This window comes from Bos grunniens, chromosome 3 (assembly GCF_055505025.1).
Source record: "Bos grunniens cultivar Pamir isolate PY7600 chromosome 3, Bosgru_T2T1.0, whole genome shotgun sequence".
Taxonomy (NCBI): Eukaryota; Metazoa; Chordata; class Mammalia; order Artiodactyla; family Bovidae; genus Bos; species Bos grunniens.
In genome coordinates this window covers 26619007-26646942 of record NC_141167.1, presented here as the reverse complement: position 1 = coordinate 26646942, position 27936 = coordinate 26619007, and the positions used below count along the sequence as shown (strand labels likewise).

Here is a 27936-nt window from a genome sequence, read left to right as displayed (position 1 = left end):
GCCGTCTTTCACTGGGACAGAGGCTCGAGGAGATGGTAGTGAACAAAGAAAACACTTTCTCTTAGTTTTGGGACTCCTTATGATCTTTGAAGGAGTACAGCCTAGCAGTCATAATGCAGAGCACGTTGACATTCCTTAGGTCATATGGTCTGTGTCACAGCCCTATAGGGCTGGAAGGTAGGGTTTATCATCTTCATTTTATTGACCAAGAAGTGGAGGCCTTAGAGAGGTGATATGACTTGTCAAGATCTCATAGCTAGTAAGTGGCTAAATCTATACTTTTTCCATTTTATGATTCAAGTGGGACATCAAGGAAACTAGGTAACTTTCAGTGAATTAATTTTTTAGGCTTTATAGTCTCACGAAAGTCTTTCTCACAAGTTCTCTCCTGAGAAGTGTGTGAAGGAAACATGGAAGTTATATTTTCTTTCATTGTCCAGATAAAAACATGGAGACACAGAGAGGATAGAGTAGACTGAGGTCCCTCCAGTAGTGAGGTTTATCCAGCAGGACTGGCCGTCATGTCCTGATTCTCAGCTGGAGGCAGAGTTTAGTGTAAGGGGGCTGGAGGAAAAGGAGCACCAAAGAGAACAGGGGAGATTGGAAACATTTCTTGTGGAGTAGGAAAAATGGAAGAGCCAAAAAATGAGCAGTTCTCTAACCAACTCAAACAACTCTAACAACTCAAAAAAGAGAAACAAGACATCCAACTCAAAAAAGAAAAAAACAATCCCAAAGAAAAAAATCGTAAAGTTTCATAAAAAATTATTAAAACAGATTTTTCAAATTGCTCAGAGGAAATTAACAATCTCTATCCAAATCTGATCTGATCTGATCCAAAGTGGCTATTTTGTCATTTATTTTTCTGCTGAAGGCGGGTTTGGTGAGATGATGTAAGCCAAATAAACTTCTTTCTTATTTAAAAAAGCAAAACAAAACTTTTTCAAACCTTCAGAGGGAGGCTATGGGGATAACATATGCTGCAAACTTTCTCCTGGTCACACAACTGCTCTCACACAATTAATTTGCTGATTTATTTAACATAGTGCTGAAGTTTAAAAATCCAGAATGACCCCGCTGTGTTTCTTTTGAAACATATGCAGATACTGAAAAATTATGATAATAACTTACAATTTATCAAATGACTATTATAAACACTGTGTTTTATGACTGTTATAAACACTGTATTATTTCTAATGCTCATGACAACACTGCAAGGGAGTTATTTTTAATACTTCACTTGTGAGGGAATAAATAGATGGGGAAACAATGGAAACAGTGACAGACTTTATTTTCTTGGGCTCTAAAATCACTGCAGATGGTGACTGCAGCCATGAAATTAAAAGACGCTTACTCCTTGGAAGAAAAGCTATGACAAAGCTAGACAGCATATTAAAAAGCAGAGACATACTTTGTTGACAAAGGTCTGTCTAGTCAAAGCTATGGTTTTTCCAGTAGTCATATACGATTATGAGAGTTGGACCATAAAGAAAGTTGAGCACCAAAGAATTGATGCTTTTGAAGTGTGGTGTTGGAGAAGACTCTTGAGAGTCCCTTGGACTGCAAGGAGATCCAACCAGTCCATTCTAAAGGAAATCAGTCCTGAATACTCATTGGAAGGACTGATGCTGAAGCTGAAGCTCCAATACTTTGGCCACCTAATGTGAAGAACTGACTTCTTGGAAAAGACCCTGATGCTGGGCAAGATTGAAGGCAGGAGGAGAAGGGGATGACAGAGGATGAGATGGTTGGATGGCATCACTGACTCGATGGACATGAGTTTGAGTAAGTTCCAGGAGTCGGTGATGGACAGGGACTACAGCCTGGCATGCTGCGGTCCATGGGGTTGCAAAGAGTTGGACACGACTAAACAGCTGAACTGAACTATGAGGGAATAGGCTCAGAGGAGTTGAGTAACATCCCCAAAGTCACACAGATAGTATGTGGTTGAGCTGGTCTGACTCCATGACCTCTGCTCTTTCTATTCTATTTCTTTATCATTGATAAATGCTGAAAGTACTTTTTTCAGCTACTCCTTATGACATGTGGGATCTTAGTTCCCTGACTAGGGATCAAACCAGTGCCTCCTGCAATGGAATTTTGGGTTCTTAACCACTGGACCACCAGGGAAGTCCAATGAACACTGAAATTATTATACACCATTGACTAATTCATCTTTTTCTGTAATTGTAAATATTAAGTATATTATTTTAAGAAAATAGAGAAATATGGTAGAGAACTGTGCTCACACTTCTTGTCAAACCTTTTCTTTTCCTTGTATTCTTTTAGTTTTTCTGACTATATTGAGGAGAGAACCTTAAAAAGGCATGTGTAAGTGATAGCAGAGGTAGATGCTGTCAATCTGAACTGGGGCGAGAGCCACTGGGCAGCAATTTGGAGCCTGACAGAGTGACGGAGATTTCTTCACAACCCTCTGAAAGAGTTGTCAGAGGCTTGGGGGACATAGCATCTTGGGAAACAGTAACGTAACTTATTTCTAGAGCAGATCAGCTAAGGTGGTACAGCATTCTGGAGCTTTTCTATTCTTAATCACCGTTGTATTCCCTCACTCCACCTCAGTTATTGATTAAAATCTCTGGGCTCCTGGCCTGGGAATATGCATTTTGCAAAGCTTCCTGTTGATATTTTTTAAGCTGGTCGACCTAGTTCTAATAATCCTATCATTTCCATTTCATCAGGTGAAATCAGGCAGCATCTTTGACAATTTCCTTCTTACAAATGATGAAGAGTTTGCAGAGGAGGTTGGAAATATGACCTGGGGAACAAGAAAAGTAAGATATTCACTCGTATGGATTTCCAGATGTCTGACTCCTCAGCTGTGCACTGTTCTCTGCATTTAAAAAATCAGTCTCGTAGTCATTGTCTCATTTGCTGGTTACATGGCCCTGAGAGGCAGGGTAAAGAATTTGTATTCACTGGACACCTAAAACCTTGTACCTAACTCTATGAACATTTCCAAAAGTCTCCCCACTTAGCCCTTAAAACAACCCAGCAAGACATTAGAGTTTGTTCGTTTGTTTTTAATTTTTATGGGAGTAGCATTGCTTTATAATGTGTTAGTTTCTACCGTACAGCAGAATTAATCAACTACGCATAGTCCATAGGGTCGCAAAGAGTCGGACAGGACTGAGCAACTGAACCAAACTGATACATATACATATATCCCCCTTTTCAGATTTCCTTCTGATTTAGGTCACCACAGTTCATTAGAGTTTTCTATACTACTGTCGTGTATTCTTATTAGTTGTGTGTTTCATACCTAGTATCAATAGTGTATGTGTCACAAGGCAGGTATTTTTATTCCCACTTTTCAAATGTAGGAATTGAGATTCAGAGAGTATATATAAACTGTGCAAGGTCACACACAACCTTTAACTTGTTGAGTCAGAATGCACACACCTTCTGTGTCACATTCCCTGCTCACAGTATGGTGACCTTGAAGGGAGCCACCGAAGCCATTTCTGATGGATGATTTGGATAAGGAAGCAAGGTTTGTGCTGTCTACCAGCTTCCCTGGTCTCCTAGAACTATTTTATGGGTGGAGTGATACTTGGGACAATGGCTTCTTAACGGAGCCGCCCTTCATCCAGACCTCCTGGTTCTGCAGGAAGGGCCAATGAAGCAGGTTTGTGACCAATGCCTGATTGCCCTAAAGGAGACTAGGCCCATACTTAGAGCAGTAGCAAAGCACAGGCATCAAAGAGAGATTTTTGAGAGAACTTTAGTAATTAAACTTTTCAAAGAGGCAGTGATAGAGTCACCATAGAAAAAATAAAAGTTAGACATTTTAACGCTTTTTAGTCTGTTTTTTTTTTATTTTGAGGTTATCATCTAACATTGTTTTATTGAAGTAATATTACATATTGGTTAAGAACATGAGTTTTAGTGCTAGATTGCTTAGGTTCAAATCCAGGCTCTATTACTTGTTAGCTGTAGGATCTTAGGCAAGTTATTTAACCTCTTCAGTCTCCTCATCTATGAATTGTGAATACGACAGCAATTATCTTATAAGTCCCTGGCATATAGTAAAGTGAAATTGCTCAGTTGTGTCTGACCCTTTTCCACCCCATGGACTGTAGCCTACAAGGCTCCTCTGTCCGTGGAATTTTTCAGGCAAGAGTCCTGGAATGGGTTGCCATTTCCTTCTCCAGGGGATCTTCCCGACCCAGGGATCAAACCCAGGTCTCCCGCATTGCAGGCAGACACTTTACCGTCTGAGCCACCAGGGAAGCCTCTAAATGTTGCTTACTCAACAAAGCCTCTCTTGACCAAAGAGCAAAATCCCCATGATGACAGGCATATAGTAATTGCTCAATAAATGGTACTTATTATTATTAACCTGTATATTCACTTGGCAAATATTTTGAGTACCTGTTCAAAGTACTATTGTATTTGTTGGGGATATGCCAGTGAAATAAAACAGAAAAGTTTCCACCCTCATGGGGCTTACATTCAAGGGAGACCAATAAGAAACATACAAAGAAGTAAATATATATGATGAGATGGTGAGATAAACTACAGAGGACAAGAAAGCAAGAGAGAGGCCTGTCATCATGGGGATTTTGCTCTTCGGTCAGGAGAGGCTTTGTTGAGTAAGCAACATTTAAGTAACTTGGAGGAATAAGGAGCAAACCACACAGATATTTGGGAAGAAAAGCCTTCTGGTAGAGAGAACAGCAAATGCAAAATCCCTGAAATAGAAGCATAACTTGCTTGTCCAAGAAAGAGTAAGAAGGACAATGTAACTAGAGCTGAGTGCAAGAGAGTAGTTGCCGCCACTTCTCTGAATAAAATGGGGAGCCATTTTTAGCAAAGGAGTAATATGAACTGGCTCATAGATGAATATGTTACTCTGGCTGCTGTGTTGCAAAAGACTCTAAGAATAAAGGCAGAAGTGAGTGGTGGTGGCGAAGGCAGAGAAATGTTCAGATTCTAGATTCATTTTGAAGGCAAAATTCACAGGAATGATGGATTAGATACAAAATATGAGCGGGAGTAAAGAGGGATGGCTCCAAAGTTTTTGACTCCAGTGATTAGAAGGGTGGAGTTATTGAGATAGGGAAGAACAGGAAGGAGCATATTTGGTGTAGGAGTGGGGACAGAAACAAATAACATATTATTAAATGTTAAGTCAGATATGATGATTAGAAATCCAAATGTTAATGAGGCAACTGGATACAACCTGAATAAGAGATATAATAGTATATTTGGGAGTCATCATCCTACAGGTAATACTTGAAGACCCATGACTCTGGATGAAATCCCCTATGGAGAGGGTATATATAGAAGGAAGATTCAAGGATGAGCTTTGGAAAGAAAGTGAAGTCACCCAGTCTTGTCTAACTCTGCGACCCCATGGACTGTAGCCCGCCAGGCTTCTAAATCCATGGAATTTTCCAGGCAAGAATACTGGAGTGGGTTGCCATTTCCTTCTCCAGAGGATCTTCCCTACCCGGGGATCAAACCCGGGTCTCCCATATTGCAGGCAGACTCTTTACCATCTGAGCCATCTGGGAATTCCGATGAGTTTTGGAGCACCCCAGTATTTAGAGATCAGGAAGAGAAAGTGGAACCAGCTAAGAAGACAGAAAAAGTAGCCAATGAGGTAGGAAGAGAACCAGAAGACTATTCTGTAGACCAAGTGAAGAAAGCATTTTAAGGGGAAAAGGAGGGATCAATTGTATTGGATGGTCAATGAAGATGCGGACTTAGAATGGACCACTGAATTTAATAACATGGAGTTCATTAGTGACTCTGACAAGAGCAGTTTCAGTGAAGTGGTACAGGGAAAAAAATGGGTTTGAAAAAGAATGAAAGAAGAACAACCAGAGACATAAGTATAAACTAGTGTTTTGAGGAGTTTTGTGGTAAAAAAAAAAAAAAAGGGTAGAGAGAACAGGGTGGCAGGTAAAAGGAAATGTTGGTCAAGATTTTTTGACCAATCTGCCTGCTTTTGTGTTAATGGGAATGATGCAATAAAGAGAAAAACAATATTGGAGAAAAAGAGGAAAATTGCTAGAGCACTATACTTGAGACTATGAGAGTGGATGAGATCTAGTGCTCAAGGTGCGCTGGCTTCCCATAGGAGTACAGCTATTTCATCCATAATGACAGGAAAAAAGGAATGACCGTGTTAAAAATACAGGCAGGTGGGTAGACATGGTGGTGACAGTCCATGTAGTTGGATTCTCTGGGAAGCAGACAGACACCAAGATGGTGTTAGAAATGTAGGTGACTTATTGCAGGTAATGCCTGGGGAAGATGAAGATGAGGACTTAGAATGGACCACTGAATTTAGTAACATGAATTTAGAGGGTGTAGGAATAGGCACTTCTGAAAGGGGAAAGGGAAAGGAGGGTTGGGTAGGAATTATAGCCAACTGCAGCGCAGCCCCGAGAAAACCTTGCTAGCCCGACATGGCTCCAGGGGAAAAGGAGAATGAATCAAACACAGAACTATGGTAGGCTCACCAGTTAGCACTAAGGTCTCACTTGAGTTCAGTTTTAATGAATTTAAAATGAGGAGAATCAGTTTGTTTTCATTATTTTCTCTAGTCATTCTCTCTGCTTAGGTGGAGGCATGGCAAACTGAAATTAATCAGATTTGAGGACCTGTGGCTCAGAGGTTAAAGCGTCTGCCTCCAATGCAGGAGACCTGGGTTCGATCCCTGGGTCGGGAAGATCCCCTGGAGAAGGAAATGGTAACCCACTCCAGTATTCTTGCCTGGAGAATCCCATGGACAGAGAAGCCTGGTAGGCTACAGTTCATGGGGTTGCAAAGAGTCGGACACGACTGAGCAACTTCACTTTCACTTTCCAACTAAGGGAGGGAAGGGCAAGGAAGTTGAGGATGTTTGCAAGAGAGTAATCACATAAAAATACAGAAAGGAGGATAGTGAAGGTATGAGTTGGATGAGGTCCAATGAAAAGGAAATGGTTCAATGGCTTGTTATAGGTCCAGGCGGGCTTAAGGAGTTGGTAGAGTTTGGTTACCTTTGGCAAGATCTGCTTTGGTAAAGAATGGAGGGTAGAAACAGATCAGTGAATAGAGCAGTAAGAGGGAAGTAAAGAAATAGAGACGTTAACTGTGGCCAGTGCTTTCCAGGCACAAGAAAAAGAAGGCTTGACTGAAAGAGAGAGTATGCCCCCGCAACACAATAATGAGGCAAACACAACAAGATGTCAAGCATTTCCTCCCAGTAGGATCGTCAAGGGCCCCAGCCTATAGGGCATGCCGTTTCTCAATCTAGCTTTGTCTCCCAGGACTGGCTAAAAGACTATTTGGCCCAGATTCTCTGTGTTGAGGATTAAAGACCTAGAGGAGTTCTGATTCTGTCCTTTCTTTAAGGGCCCTCGAGCAGTAAAATTTATAATGGCTCTAAGGATCAAGTTCTAGAACCTGGATGACCCATTAGAGATCACAGACATTCTACTTCTGACTGCAAGTTTGTACTTGCTACAGTTCAAAAGCAAATTCAAAGAGCTTCATAAAAACTGTTTTACAGTGATATAGCAGAAAGAGGGTCAAACTCAGAACCAGAAAACCTGATTTCTAATTCTAGTTCTACAACTCATTAACTCTATAGCTTGGGCAAGTCATTTAATCAATCTGAACCTCATAGTCCTAGAAAATGGGACCTTGTACATTGTTGTAAGGAATAGAAAGCATGTGTATATTGTCTCACACCATGCTTGGCAGTGCTGTAGGCATCCAGTAAATGTTTGTTGAATCTGAACCAATTTTATTTACGAACAAATTATACACACACACATACTTCTTTCCACTCCACACATACTGAAAATTTGTATGTAAATAAACACCACACCACAAATCTTTAAGTGTGTGGGGAGATGCCAGATGTTTCCAAAGTGACTTAACTTTGTTTATAGCATCTGTAAATTACTATTTTGAAATTCCATACTCTAAACAAGATGTAGAGAAGCAATGGAGAGAACTGTATGAAGAAATGGAAAAAAGAAAATGGGAAGAAGAGGCCAAGAAGAAAGAGGAAAGGGAATATGACATTTGGGGAACTGAAGAAGAGGGAAGTGAAGAAGATTCTGCTGAGGAACCAGGAAATGACAGGCAGCTGAAGGAAGATGATGATGAAAGAGCATTTCTGGGTGAAAATGTAGAAGTCCTGTTGACCAGAAGGATGAACTATAACTGGGTAAAAGGTGGTCCCCAGTCAGAGGCAAATGATACTGTTTAGAAGGAAGAATGTTCAGGAGTTTTGCTAAATCTAGGAAGCAAAATTACTTGCTCTTTTTGAATGACATTGAATTTGTATTTCTATCCCATCATCTTTGCTCTATATGTCTTTGGGAATGTCCCACCACCTTTGGGGGCTTCTATTTTCTTGTCAATGGAAAGGGAGTGATAATTCCTGTTTCATGAGGTTGTTTTAAGGATTAAATTAGTGATGTCTATAAAGTGCCTCCCCACTCCAGTACTCTTGCCTGGAAAATCCCATGGACGGAGGAGCCTGGAAGGCTGCAGGCCATGGGGTCTCTGAAGTCGGATACGACTGAGTGACTTCACTTACACTTTTCACTTTCATGCATTGGAGAATGAAATGGCAACCCACTCCAGTGTTCTTGCCTGGAGAATCCCAGGGACGGGGGAGCCTAGTGGGCTGCCGTCTATGGAGTCACACAGAGTCAGACACGACTGAAGTGACTTAGCAGCAGAAGCAGCAGCATAAAGTGCCTGATATAAATATTCAGTCAACCAGTAGTAGCTATTACTACTATCATTTTCATGGTATTTATAAAATTAATTGACAGTAAAAGACCTTTTATATAAACTCAAGCCTCACTCTCAATTTATTCCAGTATATCCAATGATTTTATTTTATTTTAATGTCTATATTATTTGGTATTTACTGAGCAGTTCTGATAATTGTATTTGTGGGCAATGCTATTTGATGTGTTCTTCTTGCAGGTGTATCAAGCACTTAAAAGCAAAATCGGACTTCTTCTTAAACAGTAATATTTTGTGAAACTCCTTTTGCTTCTCTGCTGTTTGGGGCCCTAATGTTTTAATTAATTACTGCTTGTTTGCAGGTTTGCTGGTTTTATGTTTACCTTTTCTATACCACTGGCACACAGCATCATTATATGCATTCACATAGCTCTTTACAGATCACAAAGCACTTTCCTATCAATTTGAGCAGCTCCTGCAATGTGCTCATTTAACCCTCAGAGAAGCCATTGTAGAGGATACCATTATTATCTTCTTTTTACAGATACAGGAAGTGCTAAGAGCAGGGAAGTCACTTGCTCAGGTCAGCCTGTGAGGAACAGGGCGAGTATCTGAATTCAAGTTTGTCTGGTTCCAAAGATTATCCTTCCATTGCATTAGACTGTTGAATGAGTGAGTATTACTATTGAATACAGATAGTAGACAAGGCCCACATTGGAAAAAAATACCCTTTTAATGAAAATAATCATAAGGTAATTTTCCTCTTTTAAAAATTTTCTCAAAAAATATACCAACAAGCAGTTGAGTGACATGTGACAACCTCTTCATATTAAGAAGCTAACTAATGTGGTTGCCAGGTACTCAAGGTCACCATCGTTGATTCCTGGCCCTACTTACTTACCAACTGTTGTAACTTGGACAAGTAATCTAACTTTTCTGGGCCTCATTTTTCACATTTGCATACTCAGCTGTGAGAATTAATGCTGACTCCTTCCTTCATTTAACTAGGACTACACTGATGACCAATCCTAGTCTAGCTGGAGCATCAAGCCCAGACACAATTATCATATGATAGCACAGGGCTACCCATTTGGGTCTGGAACACAGTAACATTAGTCACTCAGTCATGTCCAATTCTTTGCAACCCCATGGACTATAGCCCGCCAGGCTCCTCTGTCCATGGGATTTCCCAGGCAAGAATACTAGAGTGGGTAGCCTTTCCCTTCTCTAGATCCTCCTGACCCAAGGATTGAACCTGGTTTGCCTGCACTGCAGGCAAATTCTTTACCATCTGAGCCACCAAGGAAGCCCAGAGAAAGATACGCGTGAATCAAATTTCAGTGTCAAAAAGCACGGCACCTGGATGATAGGAATGGGGTGGTGAAGTCGCAGAGGAGCAGCAACAACTTCTTCCTTCTTTCCTGTAGGTTGGAGTCTGCTGTAGCTTCTGGGCCTTAGAATCTTTGGAATATTCTGGTTTGGGAAATGTGTCTTTGCAGGGGAGGCAAAACTTTACCTCTTCCCTCTTAGGGTCTTCAGCTGAGCCTGAGAATGTAATGTAAGACAGATGAAGTCTGAGGTCTTCAGTAGGAGTTGTTCCACATGCAGATGTATTTGTGGGGAGGAAGATGATCTCCACATCTTACTCCTCTGCTATATTGCTTATGGGATCATACTCTAGATCCTGCTGGGTTATTTGTAGTATATAAAGAAAAGTGCTGAGCTATCTTCAGTTCAGTTCAGCTACTCAGTCGTGTCCAACTCTTTATGACCCCAGGACTGCAGCATGCCAGGCTTCCCTGTCCATGTCCATCACCAACTCCTAGAGCTTTCTCAAACTCCTGTCCATCGAGTTGGTGATGCTATCTAACCATCTCAACTTCTGTCATCCCCTTCTCCTCCTGCCTTCAATCTTGCCCAGCATCCAGGTCTTTTCTAATGATTCAGTTCTTTGCACGAGGTGGCCAAAGTATTGGAGCTTCAGCTTCAGTATCAGTCCTTCCAATGAATATTCAGGACTGATTTCCTTTAGGATTGATTGGTTTGATCTCCTTGTAGTCCAAGGGAGCTCTCAAGAGTCTTCTCCAACACCACAGTTCAAAAGCATCAATTTAGAGCTATCTTTCTAAAATCCAAATAAGTATGAATTGTTTAAATACATGTGGCCCCAAAGGATATCAGAAGCTTTTTGGAATTAGAGTTTGTACTAAAGTGAGTCTTCTATTTCATGGACTGAAATTACATGTGATATTGCAGGCATGGAGTGGGGATGGTGGGGTGGGGCAAGGTAAAGATAAAAGGACAGATGAACAAGAGAAAAACATACAAATTTATTCAATGTAAGTTTTATGGGACAAGGGAGCCCTCATAAGGAAATGAAGACCCAAAGAAGTGGCAAAACCTAAATGCTTTAAAACAGGTTAAACAAAGAGAGTCAATTGTGGAGAAGTAACTAAAATGTACAGGGAGGCTGAAGGAAGATAAGAATTATTTTAACAATGTCAGTTTGGGTAGAATTCTCTTGGTCTCAGTTTGATAAGACTGTTTCTTTTCTCCTGGTATGTGAAGGGCAGCTCCTATGTGGGAGTTTTATCTCATGTGTTCAGGAGGAAAGGGGAGATCAAAGTGTCCCTTTTGTATCTTCTGTTTTTCAAGTCCCTTTAGCTCAAAATAACCCTTATGCCAAAGTGGCATATTTTGGGGTAGCATATCCTGGCACTTTTCATCTTTACACCTGTTTCTGTATCATAAGAGTCTTCTCATGATGAAAAAGAGCAAGGCTTCAGGTGCTGAGTCTGAATACTGTCTCGGGGCTGCGGGGCTGGTGTACAGAATCTATGCTTTAGGGTTGCCAGTCTAATAAATAAAATGCATTAATGTTAGAAATAGAGAGTTTGAAAAGACCAATCATTAACAGTGAAATTGAATTTGTAATTAAAAAAAAAAAAGAAAAACAACCTTCCAGCAAAAAAAAAGTCCAGGGCTGGAGGACTTCCACGGTAGTCTGGTGGTTAAGAATCCATGTTTCAATGCAGGGAACAGGGGTTCAATCTCTGGTCAGGGAACTAGGATCTCACGTGCTGTGGAGCAACTAAGTCTGAAGCCACAATACCGAGCCTCTTACACTAGAGCCCATGCTGTGCAACTAGAGAAAGTCCATGCACTGAAATGAAGACCTAGGGCAGCCAGAAGACAAAAAGAAGTCCTGGACCAGACAACTTTATATGGAGTTCTACTAAACATATAAGGAAGAGTTAATACCTATCCTTCTCAAACTATTCCAAAAAACTTAAGGGGTTGGAACACTCCCAAATTTATTCTAAAAGGCCACAATTACCCTGATACCTAAACCAGACACAGACACTACAGAAAGAGAAAGTTACAGGCCAACATCTCTGATGAATATGGATGCAAAGATTCTTGACAAAATATTAGAGAACCAAATCCAATGATATATAAAAAGGACCATACACTGTGATCAAGTGGGATTATTCCCAGGACGCAAAGATAGTTCAATGTCAATCAATGTGATATACTTCATTAACAAAAGGAAAGATAAAAATCATATGATCATCTCAATAAACACAGAAAAAACATTTGACAAAATTCAACATCTATTCATGATAAAAAACTACCATCAAATTGGTATTTGTTTTTGTTGTTCAGTTGCTAAGTCATGTCTGACTGTTTGCAACCCCTTGGACTGCAGCACTCCCAGCTTCCGTGTCCTTCAGTGTCTCCTGGAGTTTGCTTAAACTCATGTCCATTCAGTCAGTGATGATATCTAACCATCTCATCTTCTGCTGCCCGCTTCCTGTCCTGCCTTCAATCGTTCCCAGCCTCAGGGTCTTTTCCAATGAGTTGGCTCTTTGCATCAGGTGGCCAAAGGATTGGAGCTTCAGCTTCCAGTGAATATTCAGTGTTGATTTCCTTTAGGATTGACTGGTTTGATCTTCTTGCTGTCCAAGGGATTCTCAAGAGTCTTCTCCAGCAACACAACTTGAAAGCATCAATTTGTCGACACTTGGCCTTCTTTATGGCCCAACTCTCACATCCGTACGTGACTACTGGAAAACCATCAGTCAGTTCAGTTCAGTCATTCACTCATGTCCAACTCTTTGCAACCCCATGGACTGCAGCACGCCAGGCTTCCCTGTCCATCACCAACTCCTGGAGCTTCCTCAAACTCATGTCCATCCAGTCTGTGATGCCATCCAACCATCTCATCCTCTGTCATCCCCTTCTCCTCCTGCCTTCAATCTTGCCCAGCATCAGGGTCTTTTCCAAGGAGTCAGTTCTTTGCATCAGGTGGCCAAAGTATTGGAGCTTCACCTTCAGCATCAGTCCTTCCAATGAACACCCAGGACTGATTTCTTTAGAATGGACTGGTTGGATCTCCTTGCAGTCCAAGGGACTCTCAAGAGCCTTCTCCAACACCACAGTTCAGAAGCATCAATTCTTCGGCGCTCAGTTTTCTTAATAGTTCAACTCTCACATCCATACATGACTGCTGGAAAAACCAAAAAAAGCTTTGACTAGACAGACCTCTGTTGGCAAAGTAATGTCTCTGCTTTTTAATGAGTCTAGATTGGTCATAGCTTTTCTTCCAAGGAGCAAGTGTCTTTTTACTTCATGGCTACAGTGACTATCTACAGTGATTTTGGAGCCAGAAAAAAATAAAGTCTGTTGCTGTTTCCACTGTTTTCCCATCTATTTCCCATGAAGTGATGGGACCAGATGCCATGATCTTAGTTTTCTGAATGTTGAGTTTTAAGCCAACTTTTTCACTCTCCTCTTTCACTTTCATCAAGAGACTCTTTAGTTCTTCTTCACTTTCTGCCATAAGGGTGGTGTCATCTACATATCGATTATGTAGGTTATTGATATTTCTCCTGGCAATCTTGATTCCAGCTTGTGCTTCTTCCAGCCCAGCATTTCGCATGATGTACTCTGCATATAAGTTAAATAAGCAGGGTGACAATATGCAGCCTTGATGTACTCCTTTCCTGATTTGGAACCAGTCTGTTGTTCCATGTCCAGTTCTAACTGTTGCTTCTTGACCTGCATACAGATTTCTCAGGAGGCAGGTCAGGTGGTCTGGTAGTCCCATCTCTTTCAGAATTTTCCACAGTTTGTTGTGATCCACATAGTCAAAAGCTTTGGTGTAGTCAATAAAGCTGAAGTAGATATTTTTCTGGAACTCTCGCTTTTTCCATGATCCAACATAGTCAAAGGCTTCGGTGTAGTCAATAAAGCTGAAGTAGATATTTTTCTGGAACTCTCGCTTTTTCCATGATCCAACAGATGTTGGCAATTTGATCTCTAGTTCCTCTGCCTTTTCTAAATCCAGCTTGAACATCTGGAAGTTTACCATTCACGTACTGTTGAAGCCTGGCTTGGAGAATTTTGAGCATTACTTTGCTAGCATGTGAGATGAGTGCAAATGTGTGGTAGTTTGAACATTCTTTGTCCTTGCCTTTTTTTGGGGATTGGAATGAAAACTGACCTTTTCCAGTCCTGTGGCCACTGCTGAGTTTTCCAAATTTGCTGGCATAGTGAGTGCAGTACTTTCACAGCATCATCTTTCAGGATTTGAAATAGCTCAACTGGAATTCCATCACCTCCACCAGCTTTGTTCATAGTGATGCTTCCTAAGGCCCACTTGACTTCGCATTCCAGGATGTCTGGCTCTACGTGAGTGATCATACCATTGTGGTTATCTGGGTCATGAAGATCTTTTTTGTATAGTCCTTCTGTGTATTCTTGGTACCTCTTAATATCTTCTGCTTCTGTTAGGTCCATACCATTTCTGTCATTTATTGTGCCCATCTTTGCATGAAATGTTCCCTTGGTATCTCTAATTTGGAAAAACCATAGCTTTGACTATATGGACCTTTATTGGCATAGCGATGCTTTTGCTTTTTAATATGCTGTCTAGGTTGGTGATAGCTTTCCTTCCTAGGAGAAAGCGTCTTTTAATTTCATGGCTGCAGTTACGACCAACGGTGATTCTGGAGACCAAGAAAATAAAATCTGTCACTGCTTCCACTTTTCCCCTTCTATTTGCCATTAAGTGATAAGACCAGATGCCATGCTCTTAGTTTTTTGAATGTTGAGTTTTAAAACAGTTTTTTCACTCTCCTTTTCATCTTCATCAAGAGGCTCTGAGGGAACATATATCAACATAATATAGGCCATATATGATAAACCCACATATAATACCATCTTAAGGGTAAAAAACTGAAAGCATTTCCTCTTAAGATCAAGAACAAAACAAGAAGCCTATTCTTTTTTTTCAACTTTTAATTTTTATTGTAGTATAGCCAATTAACAATGTTGTGATAGTTTTAGGTGGACAACAGAGGGACTCAGCCATTCATATACAAGTATCCATTCTCCCCCACATCCCCCTCCCATCTAGGCTGGCACATAACATTGAGTAGAGTTCCATGCACAGCAATATTTTTTGGCTCTATCTCCTAAGGCAAAAGAAACAAAGTGAAAAATAAACAAATAAACTTAAAAGCTTTTGCATAGCAAAGGAAACTAATGACAAAACGGAAGACAGCCTATTGAATGGGAGAAAATATTTGCAAATGATATAACTGATAAGGGATTAATGTCCAAAATGTATAAACTTCTTATATAACTCAATATCAAAAGAATAAACAACTTGATTAAGAAATGGGAAGGAAAAAAAAATGGGAAGAAAGACATTTTCCCAGAGACATTTAGATGTCCAGCAGACACATGAAAAGATGTTCAACATTGCTAATTATTAGAAAAATGCAAATCAAAGCCACAATGTGATAATCACCTCACACTGGTCAGAATGACTATCATCAAAAAGAACACATAATAAATGTTGGTGAGGATGTGGAGAAAAGGGAACTCTAGTATTTTGTGGGAATAAAATTGGTGCAGCCACTATGGAAAACAGCGTGGAGGGTTCTCAAAAACTAAAAAGAGAGCTCTGTATGATTCATCAATTCCATTCCTGAGTATATACGTGAAGAAAATGAAAACTACCTCAAAAAGATACATGCACCCCAATGTTCACAGCAGGATTATTTACAATACCCAAGACATGGAAATAATCTAAGCGTCCATCAACAAATGAATGGATAAGAAGGGGTGATAAGTAGCCTTTATTTTGTAATAAGTTTAAATATAGTATAATATTGAATCACTGTGTTGTACAACTGAAACTATTATAATATTGTATGTCAGCTATGTGTGCTGTGTGCTCAGTCGTGTCTGACTCTGCAACCCCATGGCTGCATGCAGGACTATAGCTTGTCAGGCACCTCTGTTCGTGGAATTTTCCAGGCAAGAATACTGTAATGTGTTGCCATTCCCTTCTCCAGGGGATCTTCCCAGCCCAGGGTCTGTACCCAAGTCTCTTATGTCTCCTGCATTGGAAGGTGGGTTTTTTACCATTAGCGCCACTGTAAAGATAAAATGCATTCATGTTGTTGTGTGCATATCTAATTTATTTCTGATGATTACTACATAATATTTCATGATATAACATTTATCACATTTTAGCTGTCTACTCTTCCAGTGACAGACAGCCAGGTTATCAAGTCACCACCATCATAAATAATACAGCAATGAATATGTTTCTGTGTCTGCATAAGAACTTCTTTGGGATATATCCCAGGAGTGCCACTGTAGGCTCATAGAATACGAGTTCTTAATTTGCATAATTTGTGTCAGATTGCTTTCCACAGCGGCTATACTAGTCCATACTTCCACCACCATGGATAAGGCTTTCAGCATCCCCACAACCCAACTGGCGGGCATTATCAATTTTTTATAGTTTAATAGATGTAAAAGTACAGTACATTTCTGTTTTAGTTAACATTTCACTGATTTTTTGAGCATCTCTTTATAAGCCTTTTGACTTTTGGGTTCCCTCTCTGTTCTTGTTTTTTGCTTATTTTTTTTTCTAGGGGTTGCTGCCCTGTTATTTATTTGCAGGAATTTTGTATATTAAAAATTTCAAATATCTTTTCTCATTCTCTTATCTAGTTACTTTGTCTACAGTGTCTTTCAGTGAATATAAATCTTTATTATTCATTAATATTATTATCTTACAGTTTGCGCTTTTTAGGTTTTGCTTTTCCATTCTTCTCAGTCACAAACTATAACAGACGTCTATATTTTTCTTTTATAATTTTACTTTTTACATTTATTATGTCTTTAATCATCTTCGAGCCAGTCTTGTATAAAATGTAGAATTGATGAAATATGGTAGTTATACTTTAAGCCTTGATATATCAATTTCTGAGGGGAATCTTAAAACCTTCTGCTACAATTATGCATTTATCTATAATATTCCTCCCTGCAGTTTTGCATATTTTAAGACTGTAAAGTTAGGTGCATCTATGTGTTTTACCTATTGCATTTTGCCTACTGTTTCTTCTATGAGTATGTAATAACTTCATCACTTGTTCTCTTTTGAAACTAAAATCCCTCTTTGACAGATACTACAGCCACAACCCAGTTCATATTTCCCCGGTGTATATTTTTTGATCTTTTTAGTCTTTCCATCTCTTTATGTTTTAAGTGTGTGTGTCTCTGATAACCAATTTATTGTTAGATATAATTTTTAAAAATCCAGTTAGTGAGATTAATTTGTTTTCATGTAAAGTAATTGCTACATATTCAGTCACTCCTACCATCAATGTGCTATTCATTCATTTTCATCTTTAACTTCCACTTCTGTTTTTGTTTCTTTTTGAAGTATAGTTAATTTACAATGTTGTGTTAGTTTCTGGTATACAGCAAAGTGATTCAATTATACATATATAATTTTTTTATATTCATTTTATTACAATTTATTATAAGATATTGAATATAGTTCCCTGTGCTATAAAGTAGGACTTTGTTGTTTATCTATCTTGTATTATAGTATTTTGTATCTGCTAATCCCAAACTCCTAATTTATGGCTCCCCCTGCTATCCCCTTTGGTAACCAGAAGTTTTTTATCTATGTTTGTTAGTCCATTTCTGTTTTGTAAATAGGTCCATTTTTATCATATTTTGAATTTCACATATAGATGATATCATATGATACTTGTCTTTCTCTGTCTGACTTTCTTCACTTAGTATGGTAATCCTTAAGTACATCCATGGTGCTACAAATGGCGTTAGTTCATTCTCTTTTATGGCTGAGTAGTATTTCATTATTTATATATGTGTATTATATATACACATATATATGTATTATATAACATCTTCATTACCTAGTTATCTGTTGATAGACATTTAGGTTGCTTCCATATTGTAAGTTGTGCTTCTGTGAACACTGGGGTGCATGTGTCTTTTTTAATTAGAGTTTTCCCCAGGAGTGGGATTGCTGGCTCCCATGGTAACTCTATTTTTAATTTTTTAAGGAAGCTGCATACTGTCTCCATAGTTGGTTCACCAATATATATTCCCACCAACAGTGTATGATGGTTCCCTTTTCTCCACACCCTCTTTAGCATTTACTATTTGTAGACTTTTTGATGATGGCCATTCTGAACAATGTGAAATGGTTTTGATTTGTACTTCTCTAATAATTAACGATGTTGAGCATTTTTTCATGTGCTTATTGGCCATCTGTATGTCCTCTTTGGTCTTCTCTGTGGCTCAGATGGTAAAGAATCTGCCTGCAATACAGGAGACCTGGGTTTGATCCCTGGATAGGGAAGGTCCCCTGGAGAAGGGCATGGTAACCCACTTCATTATTCTTGCCTAGAGAATCCCCATGGACAGGGAAGCCTGGCATGCTACAGTCCATGGGGTCGCAGAGTCGGACACAACTGAGGAACTAAGCATAGCACAGCATGTCTTCTTAGCAGAAATGTCTATTTAAGTCCTCTGCCCATTTTTTGATTGGGTTGTTTTTCTGTTATTGAGTTATATGAGCTGTTTGCATATTTTGAAAATTAAGCCCTTGTCAATCACATTGTTTGCAAATATTTTCTCCCGTGCTGTAGTTTATCTTTTTTTAAATGGTTTCCTTGGCCGTGCAAAAGCTTATAAGTTTGATTAGATCCCATTGGCTTATTTTTGCTTTCATTTCTATTGCTTTTGAGAGACTGATATAAAAAAATATTGCTACTATTTATGTCAGAGAATGTTTTGCCTATGTTTTTTTCTAGAAGTTTCATGATGTCTCATCTTATAATTTAGTTTTTTTTTTTTTATTGGCTGCATTGGGTCTTAGTTGCAGTATGTTGAGTCTTTGTTGTGTTATGCAGAATCTTAAGTTGGGGTGCAGGGACTCTCTAGTTGTAGTGTGTGGGCTTGATTGTCCTGCAGAATATAGGACATTCCCTGACCAGGGATTGAACCCAAGTCCCCTGCATTGCAAGGCAGATACTTAACCACTGGAAAACCTCTTAAAGTTGTGGTTGGATTAAATAAGATAATGTTGGGTTGGCCAAAAAGTTAGTTTGGGTTTTTCTGTAAGATGCTATAGAAAAACACAAGTGAACTTTTTTGCCAACTCAAAATGTAAAATGCTCTGGCCTTGGAGAAAGTCTTATCCTTGTCAGATACAGATTCAAATCTCTATATTGAACACTTGACTCATTTCCACTCTGCTACATTATGACTAGGTTGAGTGTAGGTTCTTTGTCATCTCCAAAGTACAATGAATTGCTCTATTTCCTTAGAGAGTGACTGTTGTCTCTCTCAAAGCCCTATGTCTTCATAATTTTGACCAGGAATACTTGCCAGCAGGATAAAGGCTCACAGGAGATCCTGTTCTTTATGGACAACTGAAGTTGATAATTCTGCTTTTCACATATGAAAATTTAGATTCAGACTAAGCTGAGATATATTAATGTGGCTGTTATGTTTATTGGAATAGATTATTATTGCTTATAAATGTATAATAATCCCATGAATTAAGTACTAATATCCTCATTTTGCTGATAAGGAAATAGAAGGTCACATACATTAGGTAACCTGACCAAGGTGACACGGTTGATAAGGAGAAGGTAAATAGTCTAGGGTAGTGTAAGGAGGATGGGCTATGGAGTCAGACAAATCTAAATTAGAATCTGGGAATTGCCATTTACTACATCTTGATCTTTGGCCCAGGGACTAAATTCTTTGAATCTCAGTTTCCTCACCTGTAAAGGGGAGATTATAATACTATTGACCTCACCTGAATGTTGTGAGGTTGAAACGAGAGAGTACATGTAAAGCGGAGTGCCTGGCACATGCTAAGTGCTCCATAAGTCTTTAGGCACTGCTTGGTAAGTGCCCTGGGAACCCAGAGCCCATAGAGCTCACCCACAGTACTGCCTTAGGGGAAATCTGAATCATCATTAAACTCCTTTAGAACACTTCACTGGGCAGTCAAACTTTGGCCTGACAATTTTCTGGGCTATGATTCAAGATAAGAGTCCCAGAAAGGAAATGGAGCAGCACAGTGCAGACCACCCACACCCTGCCCAACACAGCTGTTTGGACCAGGACTGGGAATCTGACCCAAAGGCAAGCAACCAACAGCCTGTAAATGTTGCCTGGCTTCTAAAAAATGAGTTGGACAAATCAATATTTCTCTCTCAGGGATTCAAGTTGGAAAACATGAAGTGATTGAGGCCATTAACAGCAATAAAAATTATAACTAAAGAGAGAGGTCATGAGGTTAAGGGTAAGTGTAGGAGAAAATGGAGCCTTGGCTGTGACAAACTAAAGTGATGAGGAAGCAGAAAATACAAGTAAACAGAAGCTATGAAGTTGAAAAAGGTATGTCTATTCAACAAATCTTTCTAGAGTTCCTTCTATGAACTAGGCACTGTGTAAGCTCTGAGTACACAAAAGTGAGGTAAAAAGCAATTTTTTACCAACCAGACACAGCCTCTGCCTTCACAGCACTTAATTTTAGTAGGGAAGAGAGAGAAAACAAAATAAAACAAAATTTGTTTTACAAAATAAAACAAAACTTGTTTATTTACAAATAAATAATTAATTACAAATTGTTTTAAGGGCTAATAGAAAACAAGAATGGGGCTTCAATAGAATATACCAGGAAAGGAGCTGTTTAAGAAATATCATGGTGAGGGAAATTCTCTCAGGACAGATCATTCAAGTGAGGTCTGTAGAATGAGAAGGAGCCAGAGAGAAGAGTGTTTGAGGCAGAGGATGTGTAATGCCTGTCGGTAAGAAAGGGCTTACGATCAAGGAAGCTGGAAAACAACAAAACAAGTCAGGTTGCTGGAGGGAAGTGAAGGAAAGGGAAGCAGCCTGAGATGAGTTTGGAGGGGTAAGCAGGAAGCATGGCACAGGATCAGCAGACCTTGGAATGGAGTTGGGTATTTAGTCCCTGTGTAGAGAGAAGCCATGAAAGTATTTGAGGCTGGGTAGTAACATGATCCAGTATAATGTGGTAGATAAGCATGAAGGCCGGAGATTCAGTCTGAGTCCAAGCCTGCTGCTGCTGCTGCTGCTAAGTCGCTTCAGTCGTGTCCAACTCTGTGTGACCCCAGAGACGGCAGCCCACCAGGCTTCCCCGCCCCTGGGATTCTCCAGGCAAGAACACTGGAGTGGGTTGCCATTTCCTTCTCCAGTGCATGAAAGTGAAAAGTGAAAGTGAAGTCGTTCAGTCGTGCCCGACTCTTAGCAACCCCATGGACTGTAGCTTACCAGGCTCCTCTGTCCATGGGATTTTCCAGGCAAGAGTACTGGAGTGGGGTGCCATTGCCTTCTCTGGAGTCCAAGCCTAAGTTCTACCATTTACCAGCTGTGTGACCTTGGGCAATTAACCTCTCTGGGCTCCAGTTTCCTTTCCTATGGAATTGAGGTAAATCGGTTCTTATCTCATAGAGTGGTTGTAAGGACTAAACATATATAAAGTGTTTACAGCACTTCCTGGCACTTAAGAAACACCTAATAAATGTAAGCTTGTACTATTATTTTCTTTTCAAAAACGTCATCAGTTCAGTTCAGTTCAGTCACTCAGTCGTGTCCGACTCTTTGCGACCCCATGAATCGCAGCACGCCAGGCCTCCCTGTCCATCACCAACTCCTGGAGTTTACCCAGACTCAAGTCCATTGAGTTGGTGATGTCATCCAGCCATCACATCCTCCACCGTCCCCCTCTCCTCCTGCCCCCAATCTCTCCCAGCATCAGGGTCTTTTCCAGTGAGTCAACTCTTCACATAAGGTGGCCAAAGTATTGGAGTTTCACTTCAGCATCAGTCCTTCCAATGAACACCCAGGACTGATCTCCTTTAGGATGGACTGGTTGGATCTCCTTGCAGTCCAAGGGAATCTCAAGAGTCTTCTCCAACACCATGGTTCAAAAGCATCAATTCTTCGGTGCTCAGCTTTCTTCACAGTCCAACTCTCACATCCATACATGACCACTGGGAAAACCATAGCCTTGACTAGACAGACCTTTGTTGGCAAAGTAATGTCTCTGCTTTTTAATATGCTGTCTAGGTTGGTCATAACTTTCCTTCCAAGGAGTAAGCGTCTTTTAATTTCATGGATGCAATCACCATCTGCAATGATTTTGGAGCCCCCCAAAATAAAGTCTGACACTGTTTCCACTGTTTCCCCATCTATCTACCATGAAGTGACGGGACCAGATGCCATGATCTTAGTTTTCTGAATGTTGAGCATTAAGCCAACTTTTTCACTCTCCTCTTTCACTTTCATCAAGAAGCTTTTTAGTTCCTCTTCACTTTCTGCCATAAGGGTGGTGTCATCTGCATATCTGAGGTTATTGATATTTCTCCCGGCAATCTTGATTCCAGCTTGTGCTTCTTCCAGTCCAGCGTTTCTCATGATGTACTCTGCATATAAGTTAAATAAGCAGGATGACAATATACAGCCTTGACATATTCCTTTTCCTATTTGGAACCAGTCTGTTGTTCCATGTCCAGTTCTAACTGTTGCTTCCTGGCTTGCAAATAGGTTTCTCAAGAGGCAGGTCAGGTGGTCTGATATTCCCATCTCTTAAAGAATTTTCCACGGTTTGTTGTGATCCACACAGTCAAAGGCTTTGGCATAGTCAAGAAAGCAGAAATAGATGTTTTTCTGGAACTCTCTTGCCTTTTCAATGATCCAGTGGATGTTGGCAATTTGATCTCTGGTTCCTCCTTTTCTAAAACCAGCTTGAACATTTGGAAGTTCACGGTTCACGTATTGCTGAAGCCTGGCTTGGAGAATTTTGAGCATTACTTTACTAGTGTGTGAGATGAGTGCAATTGTGTGGTAGTTTGAGCATTCCTTGGCATTGCCTTTCTTTGGGATTGGAATGAAAACTGACCTTTTCCAGTCCTGCGGCCACTGCTGAGTTTTCCAAATTTGCTGGCTTATTGAGTGCAGCACTTTCACAGCATCATCTTTCAGGATTTGAAATAGCTCAACTGCAATTTCATCACCTCCACCAGCTTTGTTCGTAGTGATGCTTTCTAAGGCCCACTTGACTTCACATTCCAGGATGTCTGGCTCTAGGTGAGTGATTACACCATCATGATTATCTGGGTTGTGAAAAACATCATCAGATCAGATCAGATCAGTCGCTCAGTCGTGTCCGACTCTTTGCGACCCCATGAATCGCAGCATGCCAGGCCTCCCTGTCCATCACCAACTCCCAGAGTTGACTGAGACTCACGTCCATCGAGTCAGTGATGCCATCCAGCCATCTCATCCTCTGTCGTCCCCTTCTCCTCTTGCCCCCAATCCCTCCCAGCATCAGAGTCTTTTCCAATGAGTCAACTCTTCACATGAGGTAACCAAAGTACTGGAGTTTCAGCTTTAGCATCATTCCTTCCAAAGAAATCCCAGGGCTGATCTCCATTAGATATAATGGTCATCTGAGTTAAATTCACCCATTCCAGTCCATTTCAGTTCGCTGATTCCTAGAATGTCGACATTCACTCTTCCCATCTCTTGTTTGACCACTTTCAATTTGCCTTGATTCATGGACCTGACATTCCAGGTTCCTATGCAATAATGCTCTTTACAGCATCAGACCTTGCTTCTATCACCAGTCACATCCACAGCTGGGTATTCTTTTTGCTTTGGCTCCATCCCTTCATTCTGGAGTTATTTCTCCACTGATCTCCAATAGCATATTGGGCACCTACTGACCTGGGGAGTTTCTCTTTCAGTATCCTATCATTTTGCCTTTTCATACTGGTTGAAAAACGTCATGGTAGCTACTAAATCGGAGAAGGCAATGGCACCCCACTCCAGTACTCTTGCCTGGAGAATCCCATGGACAGAGGAGCCTGGTAGGCTGCAGTCCATGGGCTCTCAAAGAGTCGGACACGACTGAGCAATTTCTCTTTCATTTTTAACTTTCATGCATTGGAGAAGGAAATGGCAACCCACTCCAGTGTTCTTGCCTGGAGAATCCCAGGGATGGGGGAGCCTGGTAGGCTGCCGTCTATGGGGTCACACAGAGTCAGACATGACTGAAGTGACTTAGCAGCAGCAGCAGCAGCTACTAAATGGAGAATGAATGTGTGGGGGACAAAAGAGAGGCCGATTATGAGATAGTTGAAGAGTCCGAGTGAGAGATGAGTGAAGTGGTTGAAGTAGAGAAAGAAAAATGGACGAATTCAACATATTTTTGGAGGTAAAATTTTCATATATTGTAGATAGCTTGGACACTGTGGTTGAGGAAAATAAAGAAATCAGAATGACTCCTAAGTTTCTGGCTAGAGCAGCCAACAGATGGAAGTGATATCTGCTGAAAGGGAGGAGCCTGGGGGAAGCAGGTTTGGCCAGGAAATGAGTTCTATTTTAGACTTGTTAAACTGAAGATGTCAGTGAGATATCCAAGTAGGTGTCAATTAGGCAGTTGGAGACCAGGAGAGAGGTCTGGGATGAAAATATGAATTTAGAAGTCATTAGCATAATCAGCATTTGAAGGTTTAGTAACGACTGAGATCAGCTAGGGAGAGAGAACACAGAGGGAAGTGAAGGGAGCCAAGAGGACTGAAGGGTAACACATTTTATTTAGGGTGGTTGAATAGACAACGGGAATGAGGAGAGGCCTATGGAATGAAAGGAAAGCCAGAAGAGTAGGATAACAAAAACCAAGAGAAGAGACTGTTTCAAGAATATTGGAGAGGTTTACTTAGAGTGTGGAACGTCCACTAAGATGAGAACAGAAAAATATTAGTCACTGATGACTTTGACGAGAGCAGTTTCAGTGAAGGATGTGTGTGTTGGTGAAGGGGGTCACACTTCAATAGCATCAAATAGGTTGAAAAATAAATTGGAGGTGTTCCTGCTTTGAGAGCATGTATAGTAAGACTGGAACAATACAGAGAAAATTGGTATAACTCCTACATTCAGATGACACACAAATTCGTGAAGTGTTCTGTGTTTGGATTTGACTTTTGGACAATGTCAGCTTTCACATATTCAAAAAAGAAAATTGAATCCACAAGGATGAAAGGGATCCTAAAACTGAACATAAACAGATAGAAATAAACTTAACTATATTTAAATAAGTAAAATAACCACTCCGAGGGAAAATAAAAAACTAATCCAGATAACTTTTGAACATAGTATTTTGACTATATTCCTTTAGTACAAAAACAAAACTGCAGACAAATATTGAGCCATATTTAATAGATTGTTGGGGTTTTTTCTTTAGTGGAACAAATATAGCAATTCTGAAACTATTGGTGTGTATCATAACACTGAACAAATGAAAAAAAAGACATCAGTGCTGTTGAGAGCCAGAGTTCTTAACTGTGGGAAAAGGGAGGTGCAATTAGGAATGGGAGAAAGAACCCTGTGGTGTTGAACTGGAGTTAGAGGTACCCAGTACTGAATTCATGATTCAAAATAGTTGAACTATTTTAGGTTGCCTTTCCTCCTTGGCTCTGTTAACTTAGAGGGCCTAGAAGAAATTACTCCCCAGTAGCAATGGATACATCTGGTGCCCAGGTCTTGGCTTCTAAATACCATTCCCCACTAAAAGCAGTGCTCTTTCAGAGAGAGGGATGATTTCCAAGGCTAGACAGGGAAAATACAAGATGAATGTGGAACACTGTACTGTATTATACCAGAAAGCTGCTGCTGCTGCTTAAGTTGCTTCAGTCGTGTCTGACTCTGTGCGACCCCATAGACAGCAGCCCACCAGGCTCCCCAGCCCCTGGGATTCTCCAGGCAAGAACACTGGAGTGGGTTGCCATTTCCTTCTCCAATGCATGAAAGTGAAAAGTGAAAGTGAAGTCACTCAGTTGTGTCTGACCCTCAGCGACCCCATGGACTGAAGCCTACCAGGCTCCTCCATCCATGGGATTTTCCAGTCAAGAGTACTGGAGTGGGGTGCCATTGCAGGAAAAGCTAAAAAGCAAAAAAATGAGCATGTGTCAAAAAGACACAGAAGCTAGCTTAAAGGGGGTCTCAACAGCCAAATCTAGGACAAGTTGAACAATAAAATGAACAATGACAATAATGGATTAAATAAAATAACAATAACTTATTAAATAAAATAAGAATTGATGAAGTTTTTTTTTAACTAATCATAATATATAAATAAATAAGAGATAAGGGAAAGATCTTGCTTACAGTAGAATGCTAACTGAAAAAATGAAGATGAACTAACGGAGTTATAGAATCTTTTTTTTTTTTTTTTTTTTGCTGAGTAGTTTGTGGATCTTAGTTCCCTGGCCCAGGGCAATGAAAGCATGTAGTTCTTACCACTAGACCACCAGGGAATTCCCTAGAATCACCATTTTGCAACTATCACAGTAATTGATTCAGGCAAGAATTATCAGTGAGTGTTGAAACCTCTGGCACAAGTTTTGAAGAGGAACAAGATATTTACACAGTCTCAGAGATGTTGTTCAGTCACTTAGTTGTGTTCGACTATTTTCAACCCCATGCCAGCCTTCCCTGTCCTTCACTATCTCCCGGAGTTTGCTTAAACTCATGTCCATTGAGTTAGTGATGCCATCCAACCATCTCATCCTCTATCACCCACTTCTCCTCCTGCCTTCTATCTTTCCCAGCATTAGGGTCTTTTCCAATGAGTTGGGTCTTCACATCAGGTGGCCAAAGTACTGGAGCTTTAGCTTCAGCATCAATCCTTCCAATGAATATTCAGGGTTGATTTCCTTTAGGATTGACTGGTTTGATCTCCCTGCAGTCCAAGGGACTCTCAAGGGTTTTCTCCAGCACCACAATTTGAAAGCATCAATTCGTCGCCAGCCTTCTTTATGGTCCCGCTCTCACATCCAACTTGAGTACTGGAAAAACCATAGCTTTGACTACAGGGATCTTTGTCGGCAAAATGATGTCTCTGCTTTTTTAATACGCTATTTAGGCTTGTCATAGCTTTTCCCCCTAGGAGCAAGCATCTTTTAATTTTGTGACTGCAGTCACCATCTGCAGTGATTTTAAAGCCCAGGAAAATAAAAGCTGCCACAGTTTCCACTTTTTTCCCATTTATTTACTATGAAGTGATGGGACCAGATGCCATGATCTTAGTCTCAGAGTACCTCTCCACAGATTACTCATTATTTATGTAGGAAAAAAATTGCTAACTTTACAGTGAAGACCTAGCAGATACCACTGATCAAAATGAATATCATCAATAATGGGATGAGGTAGCACCATATTTCTCCTCATGTGACACACTAAGCACACAGCATCCTACAAGCAGCATTCCTGCCCACTCCAAAAAGAAGAAAAATATAAATCTCATCATAAGGAAATAGGACACAAACCCAGAGAGAGGGAAATTCTACAAAAGAGTGGCCTATACTTAAAAAAAATTCAGTATCATGAATAGCAATCTATTTTAGGTTAAAAGAAACTAAAGACTCATGAGAGTTAAACACAGTACATGATTAGGGATCAAGACTGGATCAGAACCTGTATTGGAGGGATGACTGCTAGATAGGATATTACTGGACCAGTAAGCTAACTTCGAATGTGAACTATAAATAAGGATTATATCAGTGTTAAATTTCCTGAATTTAACCATCATACTGGGGTTGGGAGTAGGGAGAAAGGTATGTAGGTATGTGAGATAATGACCTTGTTCTTCGAAAATACACACTAAAGTATTTAGAATGTTAGGTATGAAGGCTACAATTAAAATGGTTCAGAACTCCCCCCTCTATATATAGAACGTATTCTATATAGTTACGTGTGCATGTGTACACATAAACACACAGACAGATAAAGAGACTGGCAAAAGACTAACTCTTGGTGTCCCTGGATGAA

The 27936-nt window shown here is 40.2% G+C and overlaps 1 protein-coding gene and 1 non-coding gene across 5 annotated transcripts in view; one reads left to right on the top strand and one right to left on the bottom strand.

Annotated features, from left to right (window-relative positions):
* The window catches only part of OSBPL9 (oxysterol binding protein like 9), a 266637-nt gene that overhangs the window by 219094 nt on the left and 19607 nt on the right, over positions 1-27936 (bottom strand). The window lies entirely within an intron of this gene.
* LOC147375333 (U6 spliceosomal RNA) lies at positions 24980-25082 on the top strand. Its single transcript, XR_015161700.1, has one exon. It is a non-coding gene; the product is annotated as a U6 spliceosomal RNA (small nuclear RNA).